The sequence below is a fragment of the Anoplolepis gracilipes genome, chromosome 13, assembly GCF_047496725.1.
Source record: "Anoplolepis gracilipes chromosome 13, ASM4749672v1, whole genome shotgun sequence".
Classification (NCBI taxonomy): Eukaryota; Metazoa; Arthropoda; class Insecta; order Hymenoptera; family Formicidae; genus Anoplolepis; species Anoplolepis gracilipes.
Window position 1 is genome coordinate 1061478 of NC_132982.1, and position 27829 is coordinate 1089306.

At 30.7% G+C, this 27829-nt stretch overlaps 2 long non-coding RNA genes and 1 pseudogene across 2 annotated transcripts; 1 reads left to right on the forward strand and 2 right to left on the reverse strand.

Annotated features, from left to right (window-relative positions):
• Positions 1–2757: 2757 nt before the first annotated feature.
• On the reverse strand, positions 2758–3581 carry LOC140672613 (uncharacterized). The gene is made up of 3 exons (XR_012047926.1): positions 3435–3581; positions 2932–3072; positions 2758–2807 (listed from the first exon to the last, which is right to left on the reverse strand). It is a non-coding gene; the product is annotated as an uncharacterized lncRNA (long non-coding RNA).
• Positions 3582–8145: 4564 nt separating this feature from the next.
• On the forward strand, positions 8146–27828 carry LOC140672611 (uncharacterized). The gene is made up of 4 exons (XR_012047925.1): positions 8146–8258; positions 9359–9487; positions 27054–27208; positions 27417–27828. It is a non-coding gene; the product is annotated as an uncharacterized lncRNA (long non-coding RNA).
• LOC140672539 (uncharacterized) lies at positions 24147–26932 on the reverse strand (annotated as a pseudogene).
• Position 27829: the final 1 nt, after the last annotated feature.

Here is a 27829-nt window from a genome sequence, read left to right on the forward strand (position 1 = left end):
AAATTAATACCTTTAATTCTTTTTTCTTTATATAATATACCCATAAAAGATAATATTGAATTAATATAAAATACTTTAATTAAATTTGTATATTTTATATTTATACTTTAATATTTTAGATATATAATACCTTTAATATTTTACATATTACCAAGTTTTAGAAGATTATTATCTGACATAGAGTTTATCATAGAATTACATTTATATTTTTTAGAATAATGTTATCATATGTATTTATAATGAAAACAAAAACGAAAACGAAAATTAAAACTAAAATGACAAATAAAAACTTGTCGTGTCCGAATCGAGACATTAAAACATGATGTACAATAAACTATTTATCAAGAATTTTATCAGATCAGCGTAAACTCGAAATCGCAATTTTACAGGGATGAGAAAAACGTTTTAAAATTCGAATTTTATTCATAGGAATTTGTATACGTTATACAGGTATATCTCTACGTCCGATAAGAGTTAAGCACAATTAAATAAAAATTATAAATATACATACATAGAATAAAATATAAAATAATATAAAATAAAAATATTAAATATTTAATTTTCTTACTTTTAAGAATTTTTCTTCGCAAGATGAGTTTTGTTGTCACTTGCTTCTTATTACATTGATTTACCACCAAATATTACTTACGCTTACCTTATATTTGTATCAAACAAGCACAAGTGAATACAAATGCTAAGCTTAAGTGTTTACATTTTTTGATAGGTTTTAATTGTTCTGAATTTGGTGTATGATTTATAAAATATTTCGCGCGCATGACAGATATCATAGTTTTAAATGTAAATAGTTAAATTAAATTATAGAATTTTTTTAATTCTCTATATCTGTCTTTAAATGCGAAATTTATGTTTCCTGTTATGACTTATAAAATCGATTATGTAATAATAATTTTATATGTATGTAGGTACATCTTATTGCAAGTTTTTTTTGTTTTATTATTATATCAGTTAATACTGTGTATAGAATATTAAATATTATGGTAAATATTTAGAATAACGGAGCCAGCTCCGATCGCGTTGATCTTGACATATGTTGTCAAGGTCATGACCCTGTGTAACATCCAAAAGGTTTTAGCCGTCGCTCGTTGTTTATTTAAAAGATTCTAAATATTTACCAATATTATTTACATACACATGCATAATATGAAATTTATAAAAATATATTAATTTATGTACATAAAAATACAAATTATAAAAAATATACACATATTGAATTAATATTATATTAAATATAAGGTTAGAATATTAAAAATTACAACATTCTGTAGTAACATTTATTCTATAATTAGGATTGCTTTATCTGATGCTACGTCGTGATTGTATTGCATTTAATGACTCATTTTTAATCGGTTAACTTAAAATCTTTTTCAATTGCGAAAATGTTCAATTTTTCAAGTAACTAACAGTTGAAAATAAGGGTATTTAATTAAGTCTTAACTATCTTAAAAGGTTTTAAACTATAACAAGTTTAATATAATAATATATGTGTTTCTTAATTTATTTTAAATTAATCAAATTGAAAAAAAAAATTTGAATTAAGAAGTTATAGATATAATAATATTATAGATATAATATATAATATTAAAAGAGAGAAAAGAATTCTCTCTTGTGTGTAAAAAAATTATAAACTCGAACGTTTGGGGACTATTAAAAGTCAGACGCGAATGATAGTGCGCCAGTTTTATAGAAAATTAATTTTTTAACACTTTGTGTCGTATAATCTGAAAATCAAAGGAATAGAATTCTAAAAAAGATTAAGTTTAATTAAACAGTTTGTCACATCAAGCAACGATATTTATTATTATATTATTGCTATTATATTATTTATCTTTCTCCTTACTTTATTGCTACTATTATATGTATATCATAAAAGAAATAGCTGACACATTAATCTTCTACCAGAACCACCATGCTCTATGATTTCTGACAATATAACGGAATACATCTTGCCTAGTAAGTATAAATTTTTAATTTATTTGCATTAATTGGCGTTATTTTACAACCTATTATTTATATTATACAAATAACAATTAAATTCGTAAATTCTCTGCTCTGACTAATTGTAAGATATGCCTATTAATATTATTGAGTACTTATTGTTTTTAAAATAATTATTTAATAATATTCATTTTACTAATTATCATTATTTTGAGATTAATTTTGCTCCTGATAATTTGAATTCTAATTTTAAGTTTAATGTTAATTTTAATTTTAAATTCAATTTTAATTTTGAGTTTAATTTTGATTTTAATTTTGTTTTTGTTTATATTTAAATTTGCAATTTTCAATTTTGATTTTAATTTTCAAATTGGACTTCAACTTTAGTTTTGAATTTTAAATTTAATTGTAATTTTGATAGTAGTATATACGATGTATATTTTATATTTACAGTTTATCTTATTATTTGTTTTATTTTTAATATAATTTATGTCATTTGTTATACGATCACACACAACATGGACATAATCTGAACAAATATAAAAAGCTGGAAGCCATCTAGAACTGAAAGGCAAGGATTAATAAAATAATAATTATTATTATTTTGTTTTTAATGTATTTGAATAATGGTACTGTAACATTAAAAATAATTATAGAATTAATTTCCAAAATTAATTACCAAAATTTTTATATCCATATTTATAATACACTTACATAAATATTTTTCGGAAAAACAATGGAAGTTGCTGCATTCCACAATTGACAAGTATTATTCCATTGTAAAACTCTGATTTTCCTTTACGCCCTTAGTATCTATATAACATTTTCTATATTTTGAACTATTTGTAGTGCTGTAAACAATAAAAGGTTATACATAAATGTGTATATTTATATATTTATATATATTATATTATATAATGATAAATTAAAAATACCAAAAGATTCTAATAATTCCAAAATTAATATTATACTTACTATCTCGGTTTCCAAAATATACACATGCCGAAGTAATTTCGATATAGCTCTATTGGAACATGATGTAGGCCAAGACGTCTGGTCACAGTATAATATATTATATACAAGATTATATCTCGGCCACATTTAATTTTTTAAGATCTATGCCAGAAATTAGAATACAAAAATTAATTAAATAGAGAATATTTTTAATATACAGTGTCCCAGAACCTTCCGTCCGTAAAATGACGTATTCCTGACGCAATTTTAAGACAATTTTTCCTTTATCAAAATTTGATTTGAAGCGTAGTTTTTGAGTTATAAGCAAAAATAGTTAGCAAATCACACGTCGAGTATAGAAGGCAGACAGGAGCGGCGCGGCGCACTGCGAGCGCGGGCGCAGCTGACCGTCCGACGAGTGATTACTGCCGCATGAGTCACTAACTATTTTATCTTATTATCTTATAACATAAAATTATGCTTTAAATAAAATTTTGGTAAAGAAGAAAATGTCTTATAATTACGTGAGGAATAAGTGTTCCTTAAAATAACGTCGGACGCTGCGATCAGCTGATTGCTACACGCGATGTGTTTCTCAGCTGAGCCGGAAAATCAATATATCGATCGGTCTGAAGTCGTCGACGACAATGTCGATGACAATCGAATGAGCGTCGCCGTCGCAGAGACGGTTATTTCTCTCTTCCTCTCACTCACTCTGTCCCTTTCTTTTACGCACACATTCAGACATACACACATCGCGTGTAGCAATCAGCTGATTGCATCATCCGACGGTCGGCGATCCGGAACAACTTTTGGTCATTAAACGTTATTTTAAGGAACACTTATTCCTGACGTAATTATAAGACATTTTCTTCTTTACCAAAATTTTATTTAAAGCATAATTTTATGTTATAAGATAATAAGATAAAATAGTTAGCGACTCATGCGGCGGTAATCACTCGTCGGACGGTCAGCTGCGCCCGCGCTCGCGGTGCGCCGCGCCGCTCCTGCCTGCCTTCTATACTCGACGTGTGATTGTTAATTATTTTTGCTTATAACTCAAAAACTACGCTTCAAATCAAATTTTGATAAAGGAAAAATTGTCTTAAAATTGCGTCAGGAATACGTCATTTTACGGACGGAAGGTTGTTCTGGGACACCCTGTATAACAAACATGTGGCTATGTTCATAGTATAATTAATCATAATTATATTAAGTATTATAATTAATATCTTACATAATCTATACATATATATTCCGGTTTTGTCAATTCGATTGATCGAAAGTTTAATTCTCCAAACATACAGTTTTTGATTGCATAAAAAATTAGCCTTCCTTTTGCTTCGTCCCAATTTGTTCGTTCTTTTCATATTTATTTTGTTCATTTTTTTTTAACTGTCTGTCATAATATTTCTTTGCAGTAGACCATGCAGTAGAACCATATGAAATTAGAACAAAAATATGTATTTTAATAAACTTTTAATGTTTATTAAAATACATACTTTTTTCTAATTTCAGATGGTTCTATTGCATGGTCTACTGCAAAAAAATATTATGACAGACAGTTAAAAAAAATGAATAATATGATATTAAAAATATGATATTAAACATTGTTATTACAACATAATCATAATTTAGGGCAAAACATTTCTTAAAATGCATAATATTTAGAATATCAATCTTATCATTAATGCAAAAAATATGCATATAATCTTTAATTATCATTATTCAAATTATAATTATAATTATAATTATGCTCTACACACTAACAATAATCGAAATACAATAATAAATACATAAACAAAGTAGTATTTACATTTATTGTCGTATTATTATATAATACTATAATAAATTATTTATTATAACTCCCCCCCCCCCCTTTCTCTCTCTTTCTCTCTCTTTCTCATGCATTTGATATTTCTAAAGCAGTATAATTGTTTAAATAATAAAATAACATAATTAAATTATTAAAATAAAAGTGCAATATATATACATATATATGTATATATATGTATCTATGTATATGTACAGGGAGTATCGTATTAAACATATATGATGCATATCAGAGATATAGAAGAACAATCCAAATCGAAAAGTTCTGTACCATTTTTTGATCTGAGGTTTCTGTTTGTTTTTATAAAATGTTAAATTTAACTAATCAGCGTCTAGCTATAGCGGAGAAATAGCGGAAAGTGGAGAAGATCGGGCGGCAAGTCGGCGTTTCCGCTATAGCTAGACTCTGATTAGTTAAATTTAACATTTTATAAAAATAAACAGAAAGCTCAAATCAAAAAATGGTACAGGACTTTTCGATTTGGATTGTTCGCCTGTATCTCATAATATGCTTCATATATGTTTAATTCCATACATCCTATATATATATATATATACATATATATATATATATATATACAGGGTGTCCGGTATTTACCGCCCCACTTCTGTAGGGCAGATAGAGCAGGTCAAACTCCTCTACCATTTTGCGATTTGTGTAATAATTATTAAACTATTAATTAAAAATGCTCAGCGAATGATATTATATGTATATAGTTTAACTTATAAAAAATATTTTATTTATCATAAAGTAATATGTGTTATATAACAATCAATCTTATATTTTTTTAATGCGTTTCAAATTTGTTTCATATTTTCTTTAATTTAATCAATTATCAGATCATAATAATCCAGATCAAATTCTAAATATTATAGAACAGACTACAGAATGATTGTGATAAAAATAAATCATATTTTTTATAGGTTTACTAATATATTACAAATATTTTTCTGTTTAGAATAATACATACATACATATATGTATATTATTTGTTTTTAAAAAGATATTAAAATTGTATAAAATATGTCTTTCTAATATGCCGATTGAATCCAGAATTATATTATTTTACCCAAAAATTGATATATTTGTATATATGCATAAGTATACATGTATGTGTGTTTTTACGTATATATATATTCAGTTCTTGATTAAAACTATACTTTAGAAAGACATGTATCTCATACATTTTTATATAAATTTATATCTTTTTAAAAGCAAGAGACATCTATAATTCTAATCTGAAAAATATCTGTTATATATTAGTAAAATCTCTAAAATAACATAACTTACAATTAATTTAAATAGAAGAAATGATAAAACATATAGTATAATGACATATAAATGAAAAATAATAAAATATATAATATAAGAATTTAAATTTTATAATATTCAACAAAATTTTTTTTTTATCATATTCATTTAATTTCCGTAATATTTATAATTTGATCAGAATTATTAATTAGTTAAATTAAAGAAAACACAAAACAAATTTGAAACAATTTTTTTAAATAAATGAAAAAATTTAGTAATCATATTTTTTTTGTATTTTTTGTATATTTACGGAAAAATGATATATTTTTTTAAATAAATAAAAAAAATTAGTAATCATATTTTTTGTATATATTGTATTGTTTTTTTAATTTTTGTAAGTTTTATTTATATTTTTGTTTTGTTACATTTTATGATTTTGATGTATATGTGTATAGTATATTTGATGTATATATATGTGTGTATGCTACGTCTATAATGTGAGAAATAATATAATTATTTTGTCAAATATATGCTTAGTACATAACTACAAAAATATTACTATACAAAATTTTAGTGCTATACAGACACACATACGCACGCACGCATACACGTACACACACACGTACACATATATAGGAACGCAAATACACTCACTATATACTCGCTACATACACATATGTATGTATTGAAATTTTCAGAATTTATTAAATACTATTATTTTAGTACAATCAGAGCCACAAAAGTGACTTTGCGGCAGTCTAAAGATTAATAAAATATGACTTTAATAATATAAAACAAATACAGTAACATAATCAGATGCAAAAAATCATCTTTCAAAAATTTAATTATTACAAATATATAAAAATTAATTTAACATATATTTTTCTTACAAATAATCGCTAGAAAATGAAAGTTTATAAGAAATATTATCAACTGATTTATATATCAACCCGATAGAAGGCTTGTTATGTTTATTATTAGCGAAAAGATCCTTAAGGATCTTCGGATTTTATTTGTTGAACTATTCCAAAACAGAATCAATACATTCTAATAATTAAAACTCTATTTACATAATTAAATTAATTTAAAAGACTAGAACATCACAAGCGTGCGCTATTTATTTTGTGTGTGTGTGTGTGTGTATTGTAATTATATATATATATATATATATATACAAATAATTACAATATATATAATTACAAACATCACAATTATGTTGCGATTTTTTTCTCTTTAATTTGCAGAAAACTTTGTAATTTACAGTTATATTATAATAGAAGTTTTCCCATTGTCGAGTCAAATAAATGAAACAATATTAAATAACATATGAAATAATGAATAATAATAAATAATTCTAATTCACATTTGATTGTGTGTTATGTATTATATATATATATATATATATTATGTATTATATATATATATATATATTATGTATTATATATATATATATATATAATACATATATATTATGCCGTTACCATCTCGCGCGTCCACCGAACCTCTCCGATCGTGAGTCGGAGCTGAAATCGGCGTGAACGCCAAGTCTGCTAATTGCGAAAACCGTAAATCTCCAGAAAGACGTTTTTCCGAAGTAATACATTTTTACGTTCGGGAGCTTTATCGACGAAAGTAAACATTAACGAAAAAGGAAAACATTCTGAACACCCATTCTCAGGATATAAGACGATCTTGAGGGATGAAAAAGTGATTTAACTGGTGCAGATCAGCCCGACACGGTGTGATTGGAAAGAATCAGAATGCACGAAATCCACAGACCATCGAACGATCCTCGCGCAAGGAACTAGGGCTGTATGGAGTCGCACCCTCAAGAGGCGTCCTGCGGACTTTTTTGGCGAAGAAATTGGCGTGTCACGACTGGCTATGGTCATCGACGATGGATCTTAATAATATTTCTGATCGAGATAGAAGATTCCGACCTTAGCAAAAAGCCCTTCGAAAGAATTTCGACAGATTTGGCGTGTCGTAATCGGGGGTGTGTGTACTGTCGATACTTTCGTGAGCACGCGACTTGCCAGCGAGATGACGTGTCGCTATATAATTGGCTATAATTACGCACCCCGTGTACGCAGGATTGATCGGGCTATCGATCCGGGATAGAAGGATCCGCAGTCAGTCTGGTGCGAGAACTTGATTGAGGCGAATCCTAGAGATCCCATCGAGCAGAGAGAGAGAGCCAATGAACTCAGGAACAGGACGGAGATATCGGACTCCAGGACTCTGGTGAACGTGTATTGTGCCGGTGAGTTATCTGCACAAATTTCTATATATTACTATATATAAATATTTAATAATTAATATAATTAGATAATTTTATAAATTTAGAAATTTTTATTTGCGGCAGAAAGACACTTTTAAGAGATGAAGTTACTCCCGATATATAAAGCGGTTTTTACGAAAAAAAGCTTTGTATAAAACATTTTTTGATATCTCTAATAATTTTCGATATATAGCGAGAAAAGGAAAAAGCCGTTTATATGTATATAAGGGATGATGTCATCTCTTAAAAATGTTTTTCCGCCGCAACTGAAAATTTGTAAATCCATTTATTTATTCATTTTCTAAACTTTTTAAAAAAATTTTAATAGTTTTTTATATACCTTTTTTCATGTTTCTTGTAGAATGTCTTAGTAAAATATCTTTTCTCGAAAAATAAATGTTGCAAACATTTTAAAGGAGATCGTTTTTTTGTTGGATGTTTGATTGAAATGACCTGATTTCATTTTTTTCAATTTCTGCTTTTCTGCTTTGTTCTCAGTTTCTTTTTTTTTTTCCACTCCTTTACGAGATTTCTGCAACTAAATTGTTATAAATGCATATTATCATAAACTGTTAGAAATATATATTATTTATTTATTACTCTAAAAAGAGAATATTAAAAATTGAAGGAATAACCCATTATACACAGTAACGTATTTAACACGTTTCAATAATGTTTCTTTGTAACGTGAATTGTTTTAGAGATGTATACAGAAACATTTTAGAGAGATAGCATAAACGGTTAATGTCCGCATTCAGATACTTACATATAAAACATTATAGAAATGTTTTTTGATATTGTATCATAAACATTTTGTGGAAATAGTATTTAAATTTTACTATGGTATATTACTATAATATATTTACAGCTTCATATTTTTATAGAATTGTTACAAAATAAAGAAATTTTATTAATTTAGGGTTATATTATATTACATTTATTTACATTTATATGAATAAAATATAAAATTATTATTAAACAATCCTCTGAATTTTATATAATGTATTTTTTATTATTTTTTTATCTGGTTGTATGGTGCATCGTATCAGTGTTAGTGACAGTAATATTTTCTTTGTTTAAAGCTGATTCCTCTCAACTTTATGGTGCGAGCGCATTGAGGAGCAAATTATTACCCTCTATGGTATTTCTGGTATTAGGCTGAAAAGTACAAATTCTGCCAGATAATTTCAGAGGCAGAGGCTCGCGAGCAGGTAAGAATCCATTTTTTAAATATTTGTTATTTTAATAGAACAGAAATGTCAAAGTGCAAAATCAAATAACGTTAAAAAGACGAGAATATTTACAAAAGTTTTCATATTATTTTTTGTCATTTTGACATATTTTGACTTTTTATTGTGACTTTTCGTTCTACATGTATATGTTGTGTATCATATTTGTACTCTTTTTTTGTTTATTGACCTTCGCATTCGTTAATATTAATTGTTATAACTATATAAAATCTTTTGAATTCAGTTAGAAAATACTTATTAAAATATACATATGTATACCTACTTATCCATTATCATATTTATACCGCAATGTTCTAATTGCTCGGTAATAAAGAAAAGTTATTATTATTATTCAAATGTTGTATTAAATAATTAAAAAATTTGTGAAAATTATTATAACAACTAGCTTTTTGCATTAAGTTTTTTTAAGTTTTTAATATTTTAATTATGTTTAATTATATATATTTATTAGTACATAAAATGTTTTGAGAAATTCTTTATTTAAAAATATATTTTGCAAGTATGTAAGAGATACGTAAGTTGTACATATATTATATATAGAAAAATGCATATTATATTCAGAGTTGGGAATTTTAGTTCTTTTAAAAGTTACGCGTTACCGTTACTGTTACTTTTTAAAAGTAATTTTTTACTAAATTTAAAAAAAATTATTTTCTAGAAGTAAATTTTATTTGATTCAAGAATTTTATAAGTTTATATATATATATGCAAGTCTACCACAAATTCATTATAAACACAAATTTATTCTAAATATTTTTTGAATCCTATTAATTGTGACACTCTAACTGAGAGAATATTAAATTGAATTTCATTATTTGTTTGCTATATAAATATAAGAGTTGACAGAAAAAAATTTACGCTTTTAAATGGAGATATCTTTTTTGATAAGAATTCTTATTTCTCTATTTTCATGAAATATTAATTTTATTTATCTAGAATCATTTATTTTAAAAAAAAAGTTAATTTTAATATTAAAATAATTATTTTTCAAAGTAAATATTTTATTAACTTGAAGCAAAGCTATTAAGTAAATGCAATTATTTTTTATTGTTCAATTAAAATAAATATTAATATCCAAATATATATTTTTTTATTTCATGCAAGAATTTAAATTTGGTTAGAATAAAATTTTATTATTGTATTTTGTATCATTCGATTTTCTCTTTTAAAAGAAAATCTTTTCTGATAAGAATAACACATTTTTTTGTTATAATCTACCTTTCCTTTTTTTCGTTTGTTTAATTTATCAGATGAGATTTCAGTATTCTCTATATTACATATATCTTGCTAATTGTAAGATTAGTTTTTTTATGCTTTTTTTATAAGTGTTCCATTTTTGCAAAAAAAAATAAATAAATAAATAAACACATAATAAGTTGAAATATGCGTATATACAGTTTGCCTAGAATTTGCTGCGAATTTTTAAAAAATTTTTCCTTTATTCTTTTAATTACTGGTTATATTATTAAACTTGATATTTTCTTCAACTGACCACCTAAAATTTTAAGGCGGTAGCTTCTTTGCGTCGTTAGTTTTGAGATTAAATTTGACAGTATTTTATTGGCATTTGTCGAAAAAAAAATTCTGTGGAACAATATTAAATTTTATTATAAGTTGGACAAAAAAACTGGTGAAACGTACGAAATAATAAAAAGTGTGGTGATACGGTAGTGATTGTTGAATCGTACGATAATTTGGATTGTTTCAAAGTTTTTAAATGGATCGAAGAAAGTGTGAGTGCAGAAAGCCGAATCGAGATATTCATTCTGTTCGGCCGTTTTTAAAGCAATTCTGAGAATAGAGTATCATTTATTTTTCTCTGAGAGTACATGTTAAAATTTTGTAAATATACTTGTGTATATTTAAAATTATTACAAGAAATATGTTAATATATAAAATTACATTTCATGGTTTAGCAAAAATGTTGCGAATGTATTTGATTCATTTATATGAAAATTTTACACATTTTATAACATGATCTATCTGTAATTGGTCAGAAAAAAATCATTATTACTTATGATCATTATTCTAATATTAAATTGGATTTAATTAATGTTTTATACATTTTTATACACATTTTTTACATATTTAATTTTTTTAATCAATAAAAAAAATATCTTTATTATTGTCTTTATGTTCAACATGAGAATACATAACTACATCATTTTTTTAAAATTTAACAATTATTACTAAAACCTTTACAATTTACAGTAAATATTTTATTCGGTATTTGCAGGTACCGTAATGTAATGTTGTAATTACTATATATTAGTTCATTTTTATGCACATATTTACAACCATAATTTTTGTTATATTTTTTTAATTTTTAGCAATTATGTTTTAACGACACTGAGTCGACGTATTCCGTTTTTTTATATCTTTTCATTAACTGTTGTAATTGTTTTTCATTAATTGTTTCTTATTGTTTTTTATATAATTTTCAAAACAGAAAGCACTGAAATTTTGTAATGGTTGTTTCGATGACAATCGCGTTACTCGCGAAAAATTGTTTGCACGTATTAACTAATAAAATGCAACATTAAAAAAATAGAATTGTATTTATTTTAGAACAGTCAAGATAAAAGTAATACGTTAACATAATTTCTTTTTAAACTTAAAAATCTTTAGATCTTAAAAGGCTTGATTTTTCTGTTAGATTCTTATTTACAATAGTAGTTTAGTATACAGTAATATACGCTGGTGATTGATGAATGCTTCATAGAACACGGTTTCGAGCGCAATATCAGACGACGAAATTGCAATAACGATATAGATACAACGATACATACATATTTATGTACATATACAAGGTAAAGCTCCTAAATTGCATACCTCAGGTAACTTGTAAATTATATAGATACACTTAAATCTTAGAATTAAAACAATTTAAAATATATTTTAAAAATAGAAAATATGCTTTAGTATCTACATTTTGGATTAAAGACAATAAATATTCCGTAGTCTTACTTTTTTAACTCATGTTCATTTCAGTAAGGAAATATTTTATTGTATCCCATGATTCAATCACTCTATCAACACATAAATAAAGAGAAAGCCACCGCGTATCGCTTAACTTCAAAATTTTGTGGTTTGTATCTTGAAAATAATCACAAAATTCATTATAAATAGCTAAACGCTTTGGACTGCTATTAATAAAACTTGCAAGTTTTCTTAGGAAGTCTTCACAAAAATTTGACATTTTAGCGCAACTAATGCAGCGGAATGACAAGGACATGAAAATGTTAGTAACTTATTACATACAGATTCAAGTTTCTTTTTAAAAGATAAATGTTTTCCTGTCATAACAGATGTATTAACACATGACAAAGAAATAATATTAAAAAATGGAATATTAAGTTTATACATTTCCGATTTAAATGCATTAAATAATTTTTCTGCACTACAATCTTTTGCATCAATATCAATTAACTTTATTAATTGCAACCGAGTATCTAATGTTTCGAGATCAATATATCTAACAAAAAACGCCATCCATTTTTCATTTGTTAAATCTGATGTTTTATTTATAAAAAGAGAAAATTTAGTATTTTGAGGGTTATTAACTACACATTCTGTCTCAACCGGACATAAAACATTCGCAATGATATTTTTGCATTTCGTTCGACCCATAGTCATGCTTTTTAAGACATCAGGATCTTTTCCTATGTCTTGAAAAAGCCTGAGAATCTCGTTCGTAGTATGATGAGGAATATTTCTTTCAGTAATTAATGCCGCATAACGAATTTCCGCTGATTTTTTTCGCTCATTAAAGGTTAAAAGAGATTTATTTGCGTATTTAAATCTTTACTCGATTTGTTCGTTATATCACTTTTTTTCAGATTTGTCTTCGTGCATTTTGGATTCTGCGTGTCGATATATTTGTGATAGACCGCCAGCAAATGGTCTACATATTAAACAAAAAAATGAGCTATCTTTATCTGGTACTTCACGTAACCATGATTGAAATTCTTCAATCTCTAACCATTGCGGTCTAAATTTTCTTTTTTGTGCTTTATTTTCTTGCAAATCTTCACTACATGTAGCACTTTCTTGTATATTATTTTTATGAAGCGCACAATCCATATGCCTAGAAACATTCGGTGAACAAAAAATGTTTTTATTGCAAATAATACAGTGGAAAAGAGTATCATCAGATGGCACTTGACGTATCCAAGATTTATAGCGATCGTCATTAAGCCATGCTTGTGAAAATCTTCTTACTCTTTTCTTTCCAATTTCATCGAATGGTTCCATGTTAAAGAAAATGAAAATAAAATAAAAAAAGAAGAATAAATAAAAAAATGCAAAAATAAACGAAGAAAAATTGTGAAGAAGAACGAAGAAAAACGAAGAGAAATGAAAGACAAAAGCGCTGAAATAAAGAAAAAAAGTACTGAAAATAGAAAATAGAAACTTTGTCTTACGTAAGAGGAACTCTGTGATAATCGTAACTCGTTCACTCGCGACGTCGTGACGATTGACATAATCTTTTTCAACAATTTGATCATAAAAATAAAGGAGACGCAAAACAAAACAAAAGCACTGCAAAACAAATCGATGACACAGGGTCACACACACACACACACACACACACACACACACACACACACACACACACACACACACACACCACACACACACACACACACACACACACACACACACACACACACACACACACACACACACACACACACACACACACACACACACACACACACACACACACACACACACACACACACACACACACACACACACACACACACACACACACAAGGGAAATTTATAAATATTTGTAAAATTATATTTCTTTAAAGTTGTTTATTTTTTAATTACGGTTTTAGAAGTACGGTTTAGAAGGATTTTTCCTTAAATATTTCTTGGCAAAATAGAAAAAAACATTCTCTATTTTGGTTTTGATATTTATTGTGTAAGAAAGAAATATATAAAAATAATTTTATCATATAGGTATATAAATTAAATTTTATGTTTGTTGTTTTTATAACATTATTTATATTTATATATTTATTCAGCTAATTTCAATAATTAACTGTATTAATTGCTGCAATATCGCTATAATTCAACTCAGTACTTTCAGAAATATTCTTGTATATACCATTTTCAATATTATATTATATTAAGTAGAACGTGCGCTTTTTTCAGATTTAACGTTTTTCTCTCATGTTTTGTTTTCTATCTCTTTCTTTATATTTTCTTTTATACCTATCTATCCTTTCATATCTATTTTACATGTATCCTTTCTACTGTCCCCTTCTCTATTCTATTATATCTACATTCTTTGGAAATGTAAAAAAAATATTTTTTTAATATTATATTAAAATTAATATTATATATAACTTTATTATATTTAATATAACATTAATGAAAACATTTTTCTACATTTCCTTTTGACAGAAGAGACTACCACCTTCTCGCGGTTTTCGTCGAGCAACAACATGTACGTTGTCCATTATAAAAAATAATCGGTTTATAAAATGAAATATTATCATGATTTGTTTTTGACCTACATGTTGGCCAAAAGTGGATTTTTATTATTTTTCTATTCCTCATCTATTCTATTTCTTCTATTTTTCATTTCTTTAATTAGTTTACATCTCTTATATAATACAGAATAATAATATAACTAGGAAATTTATGTAATTCATAATTTTATACATTTTTTTAGATCTAATCGTGAGATCTAAATAGACGATGAGTCAAGCCGCGCTTATCAAACGTCGTTTTACTTTTTAATACAAAAGCATCCATTCTCTCAATATAATAAAAATAATTATTTAAAAAAAAATTCAAATTAAAAAGTAATAATAAAATTAAATAGTGTCATAAGGCTTAAAGAGCTAAACAATTTAATATAAAATAAGTATTTATTTAATCGTCGAAAAAACACATTAAGAATATAAAGATTGGTAAGATATAGCGATATATAACATATAAATTTTTGCGACGATTAAATAAATACTTATATTATATTAAATTGTTTAGCTCTTTAAGCCTTATGACACTATTTAATTTTATTATTTATAGAGAGCTGTTTTACTTAATTAAAAAGTAATAGTTAATTAAATAAAATTGAGACATAATAATAATTCAACGAATTAAAATTATGTTGAAACATAATAAAAATTCGAAATTATTTTTTATGTCCGATATTATTATTCGATATTATTTTTATGTAGACGTAATTTTTATTCATCGAATTATTATGACACGTTGTTTTACTTTTTAATAGCATAGAAAATATTTTATTCCATATAAAAGTTTAAAAAAATAAAACGACGTGTCATACGTGCTAATATGATTCTACAAATCTCGAAGCGTCGAGCCTTAGTGCTTCAGCCAACGTCAGCTATAGCACGAAAGAAAGAAAGAAAGAGAGAGCGTATTGTATGTCTGCGCTCTTCTATTAGCCGAACTTGGTCGCCGAGCGGCATACGTACACGGCTCGTTCTTTGTGTGCGTGTGGCTGCAGAGTCTCAGAAGTGGCATCACTGCTTCGTCTTCTCCTCTCGCACTCATTCCGTCCACCTCGCTTTGCGTGGAAAGTTGCAAACCCATGTGAACTTTGCTTTGTCTTGCAACGTACATGCGAAGCGAGGTGGACGGGGTGGGTGCGGGAGGCGGAACGAAGGCCTCCCTTGCACCCCCTGTGTGTGTGCGTGCATGTGTATATGTGACCACACATGTCGAGTAAGTATCTTTTTCACTTACACAGAAATTGCTTTGAGTGAGTCTTAATAACTTTTTAATAAATGCCGAGCGCGGCCTAAAATCTTTACAACATTACTCAGGATGATGACCTTGATAACATATGTGAAAAGCATTAAAATCGTGGCGATTCTATATAAGTAAATAATTACCTTATTTAATTGTTCTTTTTTATATTTCATATGAAAATCATATACACACTTACATACCTTTTTCAAGATATTTAATGTGGCAATTATGCTTCGAGATCTTTTTGTTATGGGTAATGTGTGATCCCACAGTTCTCTTCTATTTTTTACGTTTAAAATGCGTGCGTGCGTGCGTGTGTGTGTGTGTTATAAAAATATTCCCTGGCCCATATTTATATTATTCCATGCAAAATTCAAAGCACGCGTTACTTAGGAGTGTACTTTCTACAAGATCATCGGATATCAAGGTCGTCATCGGCGAGGTGTCCCTTAAAGTAATTTTTTTTTTACATGTATGTATCACTCCGCTCACGCGATTGATTTAATACATCTAAATAAATAAACCTGCTTTATTAAATATATATGAGGTAAGAAAATTATGTCCTATTTATAAAACTTGTTTTAATAATAACTTTTTAAGAAATAACGAGCGACAGCTAAAATCTTTTGAACATTACTCAGGACAGTAACCTTGACAACATATGTCAAGGTCATTGGAGCTAACATTGAGTCAACAAACATATCATAAACGTTCACAAAATAAATTTCAAAATGCTACTAGATCTGTAGAAAATAAAAAATTAATTACTTCTATATAACAATTTCAATATGACTACAAGGAACTATTAAATTCATCGAAAATCAATAAAAACGATGAAAAAATCGAGGAAAATTAAATTTTAGACAACGGATAGTATTAAAACGACCACGGATCAATCATAGAACACAATTGCACCTCCATATTACAAAATATTGTCCCGGCATATTATGGCGGATCAAAAATGGTGACGAAAACCCATAAGTTTTAATGAAAATAAATGGAAATCAGAAGTCAATCAAGAATAAATTCGAAACTCATAAACCTCAAATGCATTAATCCTAAACCTTTAAACCTCAAACATATGTGTTCGAAATCATCATAAATAACACAGGGATAGCATCGCTCCCGCTAATCGCTCGTCACCAATTAAGAGCGTCTCTCCGAATTATCTCGCGCGTCTTCGGGCGCCCGATCTCAGGCCGCCACTCCGCTATTGTTCGAGGCTCGAGATAACGAACTCGGAGCCTCGAGCAATAACAAATAACAACACCAGGTAATGGAGTCCTTCTGAAAGATGCTGACAAACAATCCGACTACTTCAAAACAGGCAAAAACTGCCACCGGTAGTGTCGTCAGATTTAGAAAAGTCAAGAATCTTCTAAAAGGATCCAAGGAAATAAAAGGTCGACCACCGAAACGATCCATGCCACTGCTTTCTAAGCATCTTTCGCAATAGGATATCGCAAATTGTCTTCACGTAGCTCGCGCGAAATAATAATAATTGCGACACTCGCAGCTCGCGTCGGTCTCGCGGCACGATTTATCTCCAGCAGGCCGCTTCCTTTTTTGTCTCGTCGTAGCTCGCGACTGCCGGACTTTGATCGCCTCTAAGCGAAATCTCGCGGATTGACCGATCTGTCTTGATTACTCTACTTAAACTGTAAATATTGTAAATATACCTGTGTTAATTTGAATCTTTTATTAAAGTGTGTGCAAATTACAAGTCGCGTTCGTCTCCCGTTTGCCTCAGAATACACCTAGTGCTCTGATCCGACTCTCCTTCACTCCCGATAATCGCGGAATTCCCCTCACTCGCTAATTTTGCTTAACTCGCGAACAATATGAAACTTAAGCTTTAAACTATAGACCCATAATACTTAAACCTTAAAGTCAAAATCTTTAAATTCGAATTTCTTATCTGAAGTTTTTTTAAAATCTTCTAATTTCTTAAATTTTCCTACGTTTTGATAACAATATTGCTTCCGGTTGTGGAAAATTTTTTTCAATTTCATATTCTACCGTTATCATAGATTTTGGAGCACCTGAATATCTCATAACTTACAAGATATCATCAAAACATGGTATAAATGCATGAGCTCATTTTGCAGTATTTCCGGCGTCATATTGGAGCCGCCATATTGAATTTTTGAAAAAGCCACTTTCCATTCAAAAGTACATGAGTTAACGATTAATTTGAGCCCCTATACGTTCTTTTCTGTTGTGTTCATTTTTGGGTACACTGGTGATCCGGTTGACGCGGAATGTCCCATATATATATATATAGATAGATAAATATATTTATTGTATTCTCTCGGGTTTACAATCTATTTTTACAAAAAACTTATTCTACTTACATCCTATACGCCTTAAAACTACTTAAAACTATTCGGCTCATCTTGCCCCTACCTACACACACACCTCAAGGACTTCCGTTTCCGTTTACAAACGCCTTTATATCAATTGCTCCTCATTCTCTCAATCATTCCCCTTCCCTTCCCTGATCTTTTCCAAACCCTTCAACCACTCTTCCCCCTGCCCCTCCTCTCCCAACACTTCCCTCACTACTTCCTGCCACCCCCTCCCGTCCCCCCAACCTCCACATTCCTCCCATGCATGCTCCCATGTTTCTTCACCCTCCACACACTCTACATTTACTGCCTGACTCATCCTTACAATATCTGCCCCCCTTCATCTCATTCCCCAATCTATACCTCGCCAATCTTATCCACCTACTTTCTCCCCAATTTCTCTTTAGATATTCCGGTACCTTCTTCCCCTTAACCATCCCGTACCATTTATTAAATTTTGAATCTCTAATCCTCTCCCAGCTTTCCTCCCTTTGCTTTCTCATTTCCCTTCATATATGTCTTTTCCTCTCAAACCTCCCTCGTCTCTCAAACCTTCCGCCTCCTTTATTCTCCATCCTCTTCCTTCCCAAAATTCTTTTCTTTCCTCTTCCCATCCATTCTCTGCTCTTCCCCTTCTTGCCCTCTCCCTCAATTCCCTCAGACATTCTCCTGCCAGAACTCCCCCCCTTCCTCTAGCCTTCTCTCGTACTTCCAAGCTCTCATCCCTGCCCTTCCCCTCAGCAAATCCCTCTGAAATTCCTCTCTTATCATATACCCCGATACATTCCTTCCTACCCCTATCATCCACCTCAGGTATCTATCCTGTATTCTTTCAATTTCCTTCCTTTCCTTCCACCTCCATATCTCTACCCTATAACTCACCACCGGCCATACCAACTTATCAAATAACCATAACCTCCTGTTCCAATCTTTCCCAAACTTCCTTTTCCCTAACCCCCATACCTGTCCTAAAATTTCCGCCGCCTTCCTCACTCTCTCCCTCACCTATCTATCCTGTTTCCCATTACCCCTTATTACATACCCCAAATAACTGAATTCCCTCACCTCCTCTACTTCTTTCCTTTTCCATTTCCATTCTATTTTCCTCCATCTTCCTCCTCCCTTCCTACACCTCATAATCTTTGTCTTCCTCACGTTCAGCTCCAAGCCCTTCCTATCCAGATACTTTTCTCACTTCTTCATCATCCCTTTCATTTTTTCTTCACTCTCCGCCAGCATTACAATATCATCCGCGTACGCTAGCGTACATACTCTCCTTCTTCCTAGCCTCACCCCTTCTCATCCCTTTCTTTCTAACTCTTCGTCTAAGTCCACCAGAAGAATTGTAAACAACGTCGGACTCAACGGACATCCCTGCCTCACTCCCCTTACTGTCCAAAATCTCTCACCCTCTCTGTCTCCCACCCTCACCCTGCTTATTGTTTCCCTCAGCACCTCGTCACACCTCTCTGTCAAACCCTCCCTTACTCCTCTTTTTTTCATCATATCCACTAGAACACTTCTATCCACCGAGTCAAACGCTGCCTTCATATCCACAAACAGTAATACTAAACCCCCTCGCTTCCCCTATCTGTCTATTTACCAAGTAATTTAACACATAAATATTGTCCACCGTCCCCATTTCTCTTCTAAACCTCGTTTGACTCGGCGGCAACACATTTCTTTCCTCCATCTCTATTCTCAGCCTTTCCGCCAGTACTGCCATATATATTTTGTACGCCGTCTGCGTTAACGTAATTCCCCTATACTCTTCCACCCTTACATCCTCCCCCTTTTTAACAATAGGAACTACTACCCCCTCTCTCCAATCTCTCGGCCAACCCTCTCCCCTTCATACTCTCCCGCATATCTCAAATATCCCCTCTTCTATTTTCTTCCCTTCATATCTCCATACCTCATTTGGAATCCCATCACCCCCTATCGCTTTCCCGTCCTTCAGTTTTTTAATCACCTTCCTTACCTCTTCCCTATTCATTTCCTCCTCTATCCCCTCCTCTCCCCTTCTCCCCATCCCTCTCATTATCCTCCAGAACTACTCTTCCCAGTAGTTTCTCTAAAATACCTATCCTATTCTCCTATCTCTATGCTATCATTCACCCTCATTCTTCTCTTTCTTTCTCTATTCAATATTTTCCACACCTGTCCTTCCGATCTCACCCCCTCTATCTCCTTCATCCACCTCTCCTTCTCGCACCTTTTCTTCTCCTCACATAATATTGCATACCTCCTCTTTTCCTTTCTATATCTACTCCCATCCTCTCTCCCTTTCTTCCATCTCCTAAGTTCCGTCCACACCCTCCTCTTTCCCTCTCTACACTCCTCATCCCACCAACCTCTATTTTTATTCTCCTTCCTTATCTTCTCCAGTGTCTCTTTCATTTTTTCTCTCAATTCCTCCCAAGTTCCCTCCACTCCTTTTCCCTGTCCTCTTTTCTCCCCAAATATTCTCCTAAAATCCCTCGTCCCCTCCTCTGTCCAAACTCCTCCTCTTCCTCTTCTTTCTCCTTCCTCTTTTCTCCTTTCCTGAACCTCCCTTCTTTTCCCTATCCATACCACTATTGGCTGATGATCAGAGTCTACTTTTTCTTCCATTACCAACCTTCTCACTTCCTCCCTTGTCCTCCATCCCCTATCACATAGTCAGTAACTGATTCACCTCTCCCCCCCTGTATACGTTAACTCCCCTTCCTCATCCCCTCTCATATCTCCATTAAATATCCCCCATCCCTGCTCTTCGAGAAACCTACACAAAATTTTTCCGTTTTTATCAATTGTTTTATCTTTTGGACCTTCTCCTATCCCCTTCATCCTCCTTCCCTTCCTCCTCACTCACCCTTCCTCCCTCCTTGCCCGTCCTTGCACTAAAATCCCCCCCTATCAACACCCTTAACCCTTCCCGTCCCTCTTCCATCCATTCTCTTAAATACTCCATTTTCCTCTCTAAATCCTTATTAACATATACCCTTATCACTCTCCATCACATCTCTTTCAACCATACTTTAACCATCATTATCCACTCCTTTTTTACTCCTTCCCTCTTCTCTTCTCTTTTAATTCCTCTTCTCACCCCTACTAGCATTCCCCCTTTGGCCCTTCCCTTTTTATGCTCTCTAACTGTATCTCCCACACGTAATCCTTTGGCATCTTGCCCTTTATCCTCTCCCATCCTTTTTTATCCATCCACGTCTCACATAACACTATTATATCCCATCCACTTAATCCTCTCCAAAAATCCTCATCCTTATTCATCAAACCTGCCACATTCCAAAAAGCTAACTTATACACTTCCTGTTCCTTCCTTTTCACCTCCTTCCTTTCTTCCTCCTTCTCCTCTCCCTCCTCCATTTCACCCACTCCATTCTCTCTCACTTCTACCCCTACTTCCTCCCTTCTACCCTTCTCCTTTCCTCTTTTTTCACCCTCTACTGCCCTTTCCTTTTTCCCCCTTCTCTCCCTCCCAAAACCTCCCACTACACTCTCAACTTTTCTTCCTCATCATCCCAATACCACCAAGCCTTATCAATCCAAATTTTATCAAATCTAATTCTCACTATTTTCTCTTGTTTTTCCTCTTTCATCGCGATCTGTCTTAAATTCCATTTCATCTTTCTCTCTCTAAACGTCAAATCATCATCTATCCATACATCCGTCCCTCGTAATCTACTTTTATTCTCCATAATTCTCCTTTTTATCTCCTCTGTCTTCAAAGTCACCACTATCATCTCACCTTTATCCTCCCTTTTCGTATTTATCCTCCTCATCCCCTCAAATTTTACTTCTCCCCCTAAATCGCTTCCTAACTTATTTAACTTCTCTTTCACATCCCCCTCTCTCTTTATTCCCTTTATAACAATGTTTCTCCTCCTCCTTTCTTTTTTCTTCTCTCCCTGTCCCTCTCTAACTCTCTCACCCTTTCTCTCAGCCACCCTTCCTCTTTTAATTCCCCCCTCCTCCCTCTCCCCTGTCCTCTAACTTCTTCACTCTTTTCTCTATTACCTCCCTCCAGCCTCCTTTCTTTCCCTCCTTTTCCCTCCACCTCTTCTCTAAAATCCCTATCCTCTCTATTAGCTCCTCTTTCTCTTTCCTCCACTCCATTTCTTTTGCTCTCATCTCCTCTTTTATTCTCCCCATCTTCTTTCTCAATTCCTCTATTCCTCCCATTAACTCCTCTCTATCTTTTCTCCCTTTTAACCTCAAGGCCCTAATTTCCTACAGTATTAATCCTATATTCCCCTCCTCCCTTTTCACTTTCACCGATCTCTGCACTTTCTTACTCCTTTGAAAGGCTTTTAACCCTTCCCTTTCCTCTTCTTCTCCGTCCCCTTCCCCGTCTGATTCATCTCTTTTCCTCTTAAACCATTCTTCTAACATTCCCACGCTTCCCGCCCTTTCCCTTCTCACTTTTGCCCTTTGGTCTTGTTCCTTTTCCCCCCTCTTTTTTTCCTCCCCTAATCCCATGTCTAGTTCTAGACCTATTTGCGAGCCCGCCAATATCTTTTCCCTGTCCGCCATTTCTTACTGCTCCTTTACTTTCTCCTGGTTCCTTCTAGATGGTGCCTCCCTACTCTCTCCTTTCTAGAGTCCCTAGAATATAGAGTCTGGCCACGTTCGTGTTCCTTCCTATTGGTCGAAACAAATTTTGTAAAATCATGGCGGAATCAATAGATATTGTTCTGCCATTGTTATTCGGAAGCATAATAATTTGAAAAGTAAAAGAAAATATTATGAATTATTTGAAAAATTTGTTTTAATTTTCTAAATTAAAATATAAAGCAAAAGTAACAAATTTCTTTCAATATTTTTAATATAAATTTCAATATAACATAATATAAAATACATATATATATATATATATATATATATATATATATATATATATAATATAAACATAATAAAACTAAATATAGTAACTTAATTAATACTTAATGAATTAATGAATGATAACTTAACGAATTAATGTATGCATGGCCATTGTTTTGCTACTATATATTGGTTTAACTAATCGGCCTTTTGTACAAGAAATTTTAATTCTATATGAAATAAAACGTTTCATAATTTTTAAACTTAATTGATGACAGTTGTTCAAACTTGAATAAGAAATATTTTTCATTTTTTCAATAAAAAAACTAATTAAGTTACATTTAACAGAATTTAAATGAGGCAAATATTGACGAATAACAACTTCCATATCAACAAAATATTTAAAAACATCTATGGTTACAAAAAATAATGTATTATTTCTGAAACATTTTAAATACACAAATTCTGCATATTTAATATTTGTATTATAGTTTGTTGAACCTGCAGAATTTAAACAAGTTGCACATTTTGTACTGTTACTTCTAGCAATGCTGTTAACAATGTTGCCAGCTATATTATATAATATATTTAATTCTACGTTAGTAAAACTTATATTTTTGGAAATAGTATTAATAGGAATATTGGGAAATTGTTTAAAATTTCTTTTTTTTTTTTTATTTAAGAAGTCACACAGAAATTGTCTATCATCTTAATCATAATTAGAAAATTTTGATGGTTTTATATAACGAGATATGCAAAGTTCTTTTAAGTCTTGCTTAAATTGTAAAGCATTGGGTATTTGATGTTTTGTTCTTATTGCTGAAAATAGATTCTCTACGTAGTCCTGCGTGAACCGACTTGTTAACACATATACATAGCCTCTTTCATTTATCAAATATTTTGTTAACTGTATAATAGATTGTGTAGTAATCATAATACCACATTGGACGGATTTAAATTTAGGATTTTGACCTACTTCAATATTTCTGAAAAGTTCTATAACAGATTCCAGAAATTCCATACTTTGATTAAATTTTTCCTCACTTTTTTCGCTGCCTAATGTTTTACCTAATGCTACTTTTACAAATCGTGACGTAATAAGTGTAAACCATTTAGAAACAACTTCTATAAATGATGCTGTGGTTTCATATTCTATTTTACAATTTTCTTTAGCAAGAAATTTAAGTGCACTACTGGTATCCGTGCTCATGACGCTTTATTTACTTTCATTTTATTATATTTTCCAGGAGTAATGTCACTATAATTAAGTTTAGGAGTTAATTTAAAAATTGAATTCTCCTGCAGTTCAACTACTTCACTCAAATGCTTAAATTCTACGATAGAAGAAGATAATTTATGAGTATGCACGAATGTCTCTGGTAATTTTATTATTTTATTATTTTCAGGCAAGATCTTAAATTTTTTAAAAGATGTGGCGCATCAGCAAAAAAAAAATAATTTTCGTTTATTATCTATAGGATGACATATAGAATTACGAATTAAAGAAAATTTTCCACTTGAAATGTTTCCAAATGCTTTCCACATAGATTGATTTACGGGTCCCATATCGGATGTTATACTATGTACATATAAACCAATGGATTCTGCTTTTCTAATTACTGTTTCTATTATAGGTTTTAAATTGGTACTATTAAATCCATTGGGTGTATAATGATAGGCAACAACTTGTTTCCACCGCAAAAAAATACCAGCAAGCATTATAACTAAACCAGGCGTTGCTTTTTGAACTTGTCCTGTGAAAGAAAAAATGTTTTTTTTTTTATTACAAATACAACAAATTTGAAATTTTATTTGAAAGTTGCTTTAATTAAAAGAAAGTTGTTAAATATTTTTTAGCAAACGCAACTACCAAGTGCAAGTGGAAATACTTTTTAACTAATAGTTGCTTTCCGTTGCGATTTGTGATAAGGCATTTGTGAAATGTAGAATGGTCCTTAAGCTGATATCAAACTAGAGATTAAGATTGAGATTAAATTGATTGTTCAAATTCCAATCTAATCTCAATCTCATTTTCTAGTCTGACACCGACTTTAGAAACGATATACCTGAACTGTCAGGCATATTACTATTGCCAATATATGAAAGGGTGGAAGGATCAAATTGTTCTCCAGATACTATGCTCATTTCATCAATAGCAATTACGGCATCCTTTTCTCGATTATCTTTAAACAAAGATATTTGTTTATTTAAAATATCAAAAACGTCCTCTAATATTCCTGGTTCAAAGTTAATGCCTTCTTTTTTTCTTCGCAAAGTACGCTCTGATGGTAAAGGTAAATGGTGATTTAATAATTCATTGTATCCATTGCTGCCACACAAAAATCTTAATTTTAATGCTTTCAAAATTGTGTTGTTCGACCATTTAAAGCCAAGTGTGTTTTTACCAAGAAGAACTTGAATTTGATCATCGTTGAAGATTTTTTTTACATTTACTTGTAGTGTTGAGTTTAAATTGTCTCGTGCAATTTTTTTCTTTTCGTCTATCAATCTTCTTACATGTTTTTTTTAATATTCTTCTTGTTCTTTCAATTTTGTTAATAATTACGTTTGCTTGCTGTAGCTTTTGTGTTGCTTCTTGTACTCTTAATTCTGTTTGTTGAAGTCTTAGTTTCAAATTCTCATAATCATTTTGATTATATATTGTAGATGATTCTGATACATCTGTAATAGATAATTGTTTTTCTACTTCTGTGAAACATTCTTTAGAGATTCCTTCAGAAGAACTGGATATTTCCATAGAAAGATTTGAGCTGGTTCTGTTAACATCAAATTAATATTTATTGTTTGAAACTATCATCGAAGCTGACTCTGATGATGATGTTTGATTTTGTTGATTTTGAATATTTCTTGTATCAGCCTGCAAGTACAAATTTTATTATTGATTTATACAACTAAAAATTAAATTTAAAGATAATGTTAATGACAAAAAATTAAATTTACATCACAAATAAGTATATTATTAAAAATCGTTGGGACTGCGTTCTGCTTTAATTTCCACTTTCCATCACTGCGAGGCTTCTCCCACATATCATCAGAAAAGTGTACCTAAATAATATATACATAAATAAAACAATAATTGTTTTTTAATTTTATAACAAAGAAAATATTTAATTTCTTACTTCGCATATAAACAATTTTTTAGAAGAATTAAAATCATATTTCTCAATATTGGCAATCCATAATTCTCTTCTACTAGGATCTGCAGGAAGGGAGTAAAGAGAAAAACCTTTTTGAGAATAATTCTTGCATTGCGAAATACAACAGGATGGCATTTTAAAATCTAAAAATTCATATTTTATTACACTATTTAAAAAGTGTTGTTTTTTGGGTTATGAGAAAGAGATTGTGAGGTTAAAATGACAACTTTTATATTAAATAATAAATAATTTAATAATAATTTAATAATAAATAATTTAAATAGTACAGCATTTTTACTTACTATTATTTTTTTGTCAGGTTTTCTTAAACGATTTTTACATATGTACATATATATATATATATATATATATATATATATATGTATATACAATATATATATATATATATACTGCCGCCATATTTTTATAAAACTAGCCGAGTGGCCGGACTCTATATTCTAGGGACTCTAGCTGCCCCGGTGACTACGTCAATGACGATGGCGAGGACGGCGACGACAACGGCGAGGACGGCGACGACGACGGGGACGATGGCGACGACGGCGAGGAAAAATAAAAATGTGGGTACATTGCCCCAACCAACGCCAAATATACGAAAGGTAATATAAAAAAATATTTATGCATTATTACATACCAGGGTTGGGAAAATATCAATTAAATTTTTCAAGTTCCTTTGAAATCATATAGCTTTTGTTCTGAAATACTTCTTTTTAACTTTGCTTTCTTTTATATATATATATATATATATATATATATATATATATATACACGTACACATAAAAATATTAAATATTTTTTTCTTTTCAGCGTATGAACGATGTGGTGCGGCGGACCGTCAACAAAGAAAGAAGGAGGCATAGAAAATACGTCGCCGGTATGCAAGCACGTACATACATGACGTATTTATAATCTGGATACGTCCCCGCGCCGCCCGCACCAGTCGTGCACGTCCTCGCACCGTCCGCACCACCCGGATACGTGCCAGCGCCATCCGCACCAGCCGGATATGTGCCTGCGCCATCCGCACCAGCCGGATATGTGCCTGCGCCATCCGCACCAGCCGGGGACGTTCTCGCACACCAGCCTGCACCAGCTGGATACATTCCCGCACCTCCCGCCCCAGGATACCCTTATTATTAATTTTATAAATTTTATTTTCTCTATTTTTCACACACACACATACACATACGCACACTCACACACGCACACACACATTTATA